The following is a 9,390-nucleotide window of genomic DNA, read 5'->3' on the forward strand; positions in this document are numbered from 1 at the left end:
GTACAGAGTTAATGTGCAGGGGCACCGGTTAGTTTAGGTAATATGTACATGTAGATAGAGTTATTAAAGTGACAGCGTAAAAGGGGTGGGGCAATGCAAATAGTCTGGGTAGCCATTTGACTAGATGTTCAGGAGTCTTATGGCTTGGGGGTAGAAGCTGTTTAGAAGCCTCTTGGACCTAGACTTGGCACTCCGGTACCGCTTGCCATGTGGTAGGCAATCCGGTACCGCTTGCCATGTGGTAGCAGAGAGAACAGTCTATGACTAAGGTGGCTGGAGTCTTTGACAATTTTTAGGGCCTTCTTCTGACACGCCTAGTATAGAGGTCCTGGATGGCAGGAAGCTTGACCCTCTGTAGTGCCTTGCGGTCGGAGGCCGAGCAATTGCCATACCAGGCACTGATACAGCCAGTCAGGATGCTCTCGATGGTGCAGCTGTGGAACCTTTTGAGGATTTGAAGACCCATGCCAAATCTTTTCAATCTCCTGAGGGGGAAGAGGGGGCGGCCTGTCAGGAAGTCCAGGATCCAGTTGCAGAGGGACGTTTTTAGTCACAGGGTCTTTAGCTTAGTGATGAGCTTTGAGGGCACTATAGTGTTGAACGCTGAGCTGTAGTCAATGAATAGCATTCTCACATAGGTGTTCCTTTTGTCCAGGTGGGAAAGGGCAGTGTGACGTGCAATATAGATTGCATCATCTGTGGATCTGTTAGGGCAGTATGCAAATTGGAGTGGGTCTAGGGTTTCTTGGATAATGGTGTTGATGTGAGCCATGACCAGCCTTTCAAAGCACTTCAAGGCGACAGACGTGAGTGCTCTAACGCACATGTATCATACTCCACATTTAATGTCAGTTTCATTGTGGACTTTTCTCCACAACAGAAGCATGCGAGGGAGTTCCATAACTTCCATTTCAAATGTCCACTTGCGCAGCGCTAGAACAGAGCATGCCTAAAACCCATCGCTTGGTACGATTTTCCATAAGATTTTCCATAAGTAAATTCGACATTAGAATGCAAAACACCTCCGACCGAATTCATCTAATGCGCTTACATTTGTATTCCAGTAATGTCAGGTTATGTCTTGATTGTGTTTATGGGAAAAGGTTTGGAAATAGGTGTTTCCATAATGTCAATCTAAATAACTTACCTTCGCGTGCTTTATTGTTGTCTCAACCTTGTTGCCCTATGTGCTGTTCTCTGTGCCCAATAATGTTTGTGCTGCTGTCATGTTGTGTTGCTACCATGTTATTTAAGTTGTTGTTGTTGTTTATGTAGTGTTGTGGTGTCTGTCTTGTCGTAATGTGTGTTTTGTTTGGAATCCCAGTCCCCATCCCCGCAGGAGGCCTTTTGGTAGGCCGTTATTGTAAATAAGAAATTGTTCTTAACTGACTTGCATAGATAAATACATCAAATAAAACCTACAACTGGTAAGCGTGCTTCTGTCTTCAGCTGCCTGCTGTAGTGCTCTCTTAACACCACACCCCTCCGGACCTCTGAGGTCATGGCTAAAAGGCTTCGGCCCTCCTCACTCAATCAGAAACTGCCTGACAGTCAGCAGCAGCAGATCATATTGAAATACATTTTTTGAAATGCAATGGCGGCCGCGGTGTAACCTAGAAGGAGCCCAAAACAGCGCAACCTATACAGACCAATTTTCTGGAACCTATATGGCAACTCTGGCGGGAAAGGAAGTGAAACAGGCACTTGTCTAGTGGTGCACGGGTCAACTGTTTGTTCACCCGCCTGCAATTGCTTATAAAAACCCAGCCCCAACCGCTTTATTCATAAAGAAAAATGTTTTTTTTTAAATCCTCAGCAATGTACACACAATACCTCACAATGACAAAGCGAATAAAGGGTCTTTTGAAATATTTACAGCAGTTTTTTTTTTTTTTTTTACATTTGCAAAAAAACATACCTTAGTATTCAGACCATTTGCCATAAGATTCAGGTGCATCCTGTTTCTATTGATTATCTTTGAGATGTTTCTACAACTTGATTGGAGTCAACCTGTGAAAAATTCAATTGGTTGGACATGATTTGGAAAGGTACAAACCTGTCTATATGAAGTCGAAGGAATTGTCCGTAGAGCTCCGAGACAGGAGTTTGTCGAGGCATAGATCTGGGGAAGTGTACCAAAAAATATTTGTAGCATTGAAGGTCCCCAAGAACACAGTGGCCTCCATCATTCCTAAATGGAAGTTTGGAACCACCAAGACTATTCCTAGAGCTGACCACCCGGCCAAACTGAGCAATCAGGGGAGAAGGTCAGGGAGGTGACCAGGAACCTGATGGTCACTCTGAGAGAGCTCTAGAGTTCCTCTGTGGAGATGGGATAACCTTCCAGAAGGACAACCATCTCTGTAGCACTCCACCAATCAGGCCTTTATGGTAGAGTGGCCAGATGGAAGGCACTCCTCAGTAAAAGGCACATGATAGCCAGCTTAGAGTTTGTGAAAAGGCATCTAAAGACTCTCAGACCATGAGAAACAAGATTTTCTGGTCTGATGAAACCAAGATTCTACTCTTTGGCCTGAATGCCAAGCGTCACGTCTGGAGGAAACCTGGCACCATTCCTATGGTGAAGCATGGTGGTGGCAGCATCATGCTGAGGGGATGTTTTTCAGTGGCAGGAACTGGGAGACTGGATCGACGCAAAGAGGAACATCCTTGATGAAAACCTGCTCCAGAGCACGCTGGACCTCGACCCTAAGCACACAGCCAAGACAACACAGGAGTGGCTTCGAGACAAGTCTCTGAATGTCCTTGAGTGGTCCAGCCAGAGCCTGGACTTGAACCTGATCAAACATTTCTAGAGAGATCTGAAAATAGCAGTGCAGCGACGCTCCCCATCCAACCTGACAGAGCTTGAGAGGATCTGCAGAGAAGAATGGGAGAAACTCAAACCCAAATAGAGGTGTGCCAAGCTTGTAGCGTCATACCCAAGAAGAGGCTGTAATCCCTGCTAAACGCTGTGTCTCAGCGTGGTAGCATAGTACCGATGACCCCACGGCTTCCCTGTTCCATCTATTGCTGTTCACTGGACCTTATGATCACTTGGCTACATAGCTGATGCCTGCTGGACTGTTCGAGCTTTTAATTTTAAAAATGAATCTCTCCAGAAATAAGTCTCTCACTGTTGCCGCCTGCTATCGACCCCCCTCCGCTCCCAGCTGTGACCTGGACACCATTTGTGAATTGATCACCCCTCATCTAGCTTCAGAGTTCGTTATGTTAGATGACCTAAACTGGGATATGCTTAACACCCCGGCCGTCCTACAATCTAAGCTAGATGTCCTCAATCTCACACAAATCATCAAGGAACCCACCAAGTACAACCCTTAATCCGTAAACATGGGCACCCACATAGACATTATCCTGATCAACTTGCCCTCCAAATACACCTCCGCTGTTTTCAATCAGGATCTCAGCGATTACTGCCTCATTGCCTGTATCCGCTATGGGTCCGCGGTCAAACGACCACCCCTCATCACTGTCAAACGCTCCCTAAAACACTTCTGCGAGCAGGCCTTTCTAATCGACCTGGCCCGGGTATCCTGGAAGGATATTGACCTCATCCCATCAGTCAAGGATGCCTGGTCATTCTTTAAAAGTAATTTCCTCACCATCTTAAATAAGCATGCCCCTTTCAAAAAATGTAGAACTAATAACAGATATAGCCCTTTGGCTAACTCCAAAAAGTTTTGGCACACTTTAAAGTCCATGGAGAATAATAGCACCTCCTCCCAGCTGCTCACTGCACTGAGGCTAGGTAACACTGTCACCACTGATAAATCCACAATAATCGAGAATTTCAAGAAGCATTTCTCTACGGCTGGCCATGCTTTCCTCCTGTCTACCCCAACCCCCGCCAACAGCTCCGCACTCCCCGCAGCTACTTGCCCAAGCCTCCCCAGCTTCTCCTTCACCCAAATCCAGATCGCAGATGTTCTGAAAGAGCTGCAAAACCTGTACCCGTAAAAATCAGCTGGGCAAGACAATCTGGACCAATCGAGACCCCTCCCACAGCCCCCCCCCCTCCGGAAGAAAATAAGTAAAAATAATGAATTCCCTTCCCCACCCCCAAGAACCCCCCAATGCAACAACCAAGAGAACTAAAGAGAAAAAAGAAAAAGACAGAAGAAAACAGCAAACAACAATGCAAAAAAAAAATATATATATATATTTTTTTAAACAAAGGACATCAAGGGCTTCTGAAATCATAACAGCAATGCCAACTGTTTGTGTGCATGTCTGGCACTATTACATGCATGTGTGTGTTCTTGTATGTGTTTATTTGAATGAGAGAGTGTGTATATGCATGTGTACAAACACTTGCACGGCATCAGCCTCAGGCAAACTAGCATTAGTCGTAAAAACACTTTCACCTAGTGTCATTCAAATGTACTTTTATGTTTTATGGTGACTTTTTTTCCCCCTAACTCCCCTCCCACTTGTCTCCAATTCCACATACCAACCCTCAGCTTCCCTCAGCCCATCCCATCTATCTCTGCTGGCCACCCTCTTCGTGTTCCTACGCAACACATATCTTTCAACTATGCTATGATGTTTAACGTACAATTTCAATCTAATCTACAGATTGCGTCTCAAAGATAAATACTTTTACTAAGAGTATTAGTAATTCACCGACCCGGTCTTTCCAGATCTCCTAACAGTACTATTTCTAGCGTCAATTTTAGATCAATGCTATGCATTTTCAGCCATTCCTGAACCTGAGACCAGAAACAGGCTACCTGAGGGCAATACCAAAATAAATGGTCTATTGATTCTGTATCCTCACAACAAAATCTGCAGAGCTTCAATGATTTTATGCCCCAAATATTCAACATTTTGTTGGTGGTAAGAATTCAATATAATAATTTTAGCTGAAAAGCACGAAGTCTTGAATCTTGCGTTGTTTTATATATCAACTCATAAACCGATTCTATTGTACAGGGTGTATCAAAAACCTCTTCCCAACTATTTTGCAATCTGTATGGCACAGTTGTCAACATCTTGGTCCTCAAATGAAACTGGTCTACTTTCCTATTTATGCTATTTTTATTCCTCTGCTAGTTTTGATTCTTTATATTGGGCAGACAGACCTGCTCCCTACCTCCTCCCGCTGCTACCCGCCTCCTCCATTTTTGGGGCAATGCTGTAATCAATTGGTTGTACTCTTGGATTGAGCAGACCTCTCCGTACAATTCTGATAACTCCATGAAAGACATAACTCTACCATTCCAATTTACAATATCATTTAAGAACAAAATACCCTTTTCAAACATCTTTCCCATAAATATAGGTATTTTATAAACCAGCACATTTGAGTTCAGCCATAATTTGTTCTATCTTTTCAGGGGGATGAAATTGAAATTGTAGCCAGCTCTGCAATGCTTGTTTGAAAAAGACAGATACTTTGAAAAAAGTATAATTTTCAGTTAATCGAAAATGAGACATGGCCATCTGCACAAAGGGTGAGCTTTTCTTGTTAATCTACTTGAGAACCATTTAAGGTTCAAATAAAACTTTTGAATGAGTGAAGCTTTTAGAAAGAGGTTTAGTGCTTTTATATTTAAGAATCTCAACCCACCCAATTCATATTCATTATAATAGATAGGCTCATTTTATTTTGTCTGGTTTAGCGTCCCAGATAAAGCGAAATATATTTTGCTCATATGATTTGAAAAACTAATCATCAGGAGTAGGCAGCGCCATAAGTAAGTGAGTAAACTGAGATATGACTAAGGAGTTGAATCAGGGCAATTTTTCCATAAATAGACAGGTATTTACCTCTAAGGTTGCAGGATCTTGTCTATTTTTACAAGTTATCTATTTAAATTCATTGTGGAGAGCTTATTTATATCTTTTGTGATATGAATACTGAGTATGTCTACTTCACCATCAGCCCATTTTATAGGTAAGCTGCAGGGTAATGTAAAAGTTGTATTGGATCCTTAAAAAATACATAATATTGTACACTTATCATAATTAGGTTTTAGTCCAGAGAGTACAGAAAAGTTTAGATCTTTAATGAGACATTGCAGGGATCTAGCTTGCGGACTTAACATAAAACTTGAGTCATCGGCATACATGGACTCCTTTGTTTTAAAGCCTTGGATTTCTAATCCTCTGTTGTTATTGGATCTGATTTTAATAACTAGCATTTCGATGGCCATAACGAATAGATATGGTGACAGTGGACACCCTTGTTTAACTCCTCTTGACAATTCAAAACTCTGAGAAGTATCCGGTATTTACTATTTTACACCTGGGGTTGCTATACATTATTTTTACCCATTTTATAAGAGAATTGCCGAAATTGAAAAAATCCAGGCATTTATAAATAAAATCCAGTCTTTCTTTATCAAATGCCTTTTCAAAGTCCGCTATAAATACCATTCCTGGCTTCTTATGTTTCATGATGTTCTATTATTTCTAGTAGTGGTCGTATATTATCTCCAATGTATCGTCCATGTAAAAAAACTGATCAGGATGAACAATACCTGGTAAAACTCTTTTAATTCTGGGTGCTATGCATTTTGCTAGTATTTTTGCATCACAACATTGAAGTGTAAGGGGCATCCAGTGTTTTAGATAGACTGGGTCTTTATATTTGCCATCTGGGTCTTGTTCTAATACTAGAGAAATCAGACCTTCCTGCAGAGTACCTGACAGACTACCTTTTCTATGAGTAGTTAAAACAAATATTTGTATGCCATCAAGCCCTGGGGTTTTTCCAGACTGAAAGGATTTAATAGCCTCAAAAAGTTCTTCCTCTGTAATTTGGCCTTCTCACTGATCTTTCTGTACATTTGTTAATTTTCCATTTTTTATATTATTTGGAAAGAATTCCTTACCGTAATCTTCATTCAGTGGGAGAGGATGAGATGGAAAAGAGAACATCTGCCTAAAATAATTATCTTCCTCTTTTAAAATCTAATTCGTAGAATCATAGATGATCAGTAACGAGTTTCTGCAAATTATTTTTGTTAGATTCAGGAATAATTTTGTGCATTTTTCTCCATATTCCATCCAGTTTGCTTTATTTTTGTAATAGATTACATTAGATGGTCCTTGAATAATTTCAAGTTCTTTTTGTATCTCTGTAGTATCGTTTTTGCCATCTACCTGTACTATTAGTTCATGGATTTCCTTTGATAGTCTTGTTTCTTTAGCCAGAAACTGCTTTTTTAAATTATTGATGAATATTGAATTGAATGACCCCTGAAGGTACATTTATTTAATCAATTTTAGAATAAGGCTGTAACCTAACAAAGTGGAAAAAGTCAAGGGGTCTGAATACTTTCCGAAGGCACTGTATATGACACGTATTAATGCCAAAATAACATGCAAAACAGGCAACAAAAAACAAGTGTCTTTTATCTAAACAGGTGGGGCTCAAAACAGGTGGCTCTGCCCCACCTGCCCTGAATGACTGATTGCCACTGGTATTGATACACCATCCAAAGTATTTTTAATATAATTAATAACAATTCTCAAATGGATTTTGAATGTCTGCTTTAAAAAAAATGTTTTACCTATCTACCAACAGGTGCCCTTCTTTGTGAGGGATTGGGAAACCTCCCTGGTCTTTGTGGTTGAATCTATTATTGCACGTAAAGTGAGTCCACAGAAATTATGCGACTTGTTAAGCAAATTTTTCCTCCTGAACTTATTTAGGCTTGCCATATTAAAGGGGTTGACTCAAGAAATATCAGGTTTTCGTTTTAAATTTTTTTTTTTTTAATGCATAATTATTTTCAAATAAATACAATGTTATTGGTCACATACACATGGTTAGCAGATGTTAATGCAAGTGTGGTGAAATGCTTGTTACTGCATAGTTTCTTAAGGACCTGAAGCGAGGTGCCCATCTCTGTCGGCGCCATATTTTGCCCCATAAAGGGAGGGTGTATTGCCCCACTAACGCCCCCTTTCTAAATATGTTTTTATTGAATAACAGAGAATTCTGCTAACTTATTTCCCTTCAAATATGTTTGCCTACGGATAGCCAGTATGCACAAAGCTTTTTTTCCTGTCAGAAAAAAATGACTTTTCCCTTAAGGTTAGTTTCCATTTTAACCATCTGAACAGTAGGCTACAGTTCCCTTGACGTGCCTTAGGCCCTTTTGAAGTCCCCGTCTTGTGAATAATTTTTATAGCATCTCACATTTTATTTTTTATTTTACTAGGCAAGTCAGTTAAGAACAAATTCTTATTACGGCCTAGGAACAGTGGGTTAACTGCCTGTTCAGGGGCAGAACGACAGATTTGTACCTTGTCAGCTCGGGGATTTGAACTTGCAACCTTTCGGATACTAGTCCAACGCTCTAACCACTAGGCTACCCTGCCGCCCCATAACATAGCCTATCATCCTCTTTTACCACTTCACCAAATCTTTCCCAAACATTACTTTTATAACAAATTCTTATTTACAAAGGACGGCCGACCCATATGACGAAATTGTGACGTTTTTGTTATATTTGGACTTCGGTGAGTGTTCTGTTCTGACTGGGCAAGTCAGTTAAACTAATTATTATTTACAATGACGGCCTACCCTGGCCAAAACGTAACTTGGGCCAATTGTGCGTTGCCCTATGGGACTCCCAATCACAGGCGGTTGTGATATGGAATATAACCAGGGTCTGGAGTGACGGCTCTAGCACTGAGATGCAGTGCCTTAGACCGCTGCACCACTCATGAGCCAAGTCTACGCCTCTTCATCAGTGATTTGTCAACAGCAGGGATTATTCAGTAAAGTATTTTTCATTCAATGAGAGACAATGACAATACAATATAAATAACAGAATTATATTATGACAGGGAGATGGATAACGGTTCCAAAATGGCAGCATCCATGGAATTGTTGCTCGAATCTGAAAGTGCGGCAAGTGAAGTGTGTGACAATGAATGGAGAACAAGCAAAAGTTGTAGAAGACAAGGACCGGTACAATAATGAATTTCGTATTGCGTTTTTTTAGACGAGGTTCATTTGGGAAATTGTACTATCGAGGACTGTGAAGAGAGCAGTGGGAAAGGTGGGTTCAATCAAGGTGACTAGAAGCGGCCTTGTTTAGGTTAATTGTGTCGATGAAGAACAGAAGAATCTGCACTGGATCTGGCAAAATTGCCCACATCAGAAGTAACATGTATTGATCTTCAGACCAGGGTGCCTGCCAAAGTTGTTATAGCTGGAGTCTCGTTAGATAAAGATGACTAATACATTATTCAGAAAATCCCAGGTGTGGTCAGTGCACCTTATGGTAAATGGAAGAAAGGAGAAGCGCCTATAGATACTGTTTGAGGAAACCACCTGAACAGAGACAATGTGTTCAAACCACTACAGTGTGGGAATTGTAAAGGTTATGGTCACGTGTGAAACGTTTG

The sequence above is a fragment of the Oncorhynchus nerka genome, linkage group LG19, assembly GCF_034236695.1.
Source record: "Oncorhynchus nerka isolate Pitt River linkage group LG19, Oner_Uvic_2.0, whole genome shotgun sequence".
In the NCBI taxonomy this organism is placed as follows: domain Eukaryota; kingdom Metazoa; phylum Chordata; class Actinopteri; order Salmoniformes; family Salmonidae; genus Oncorhynchus; species Oncorhynchus nerka.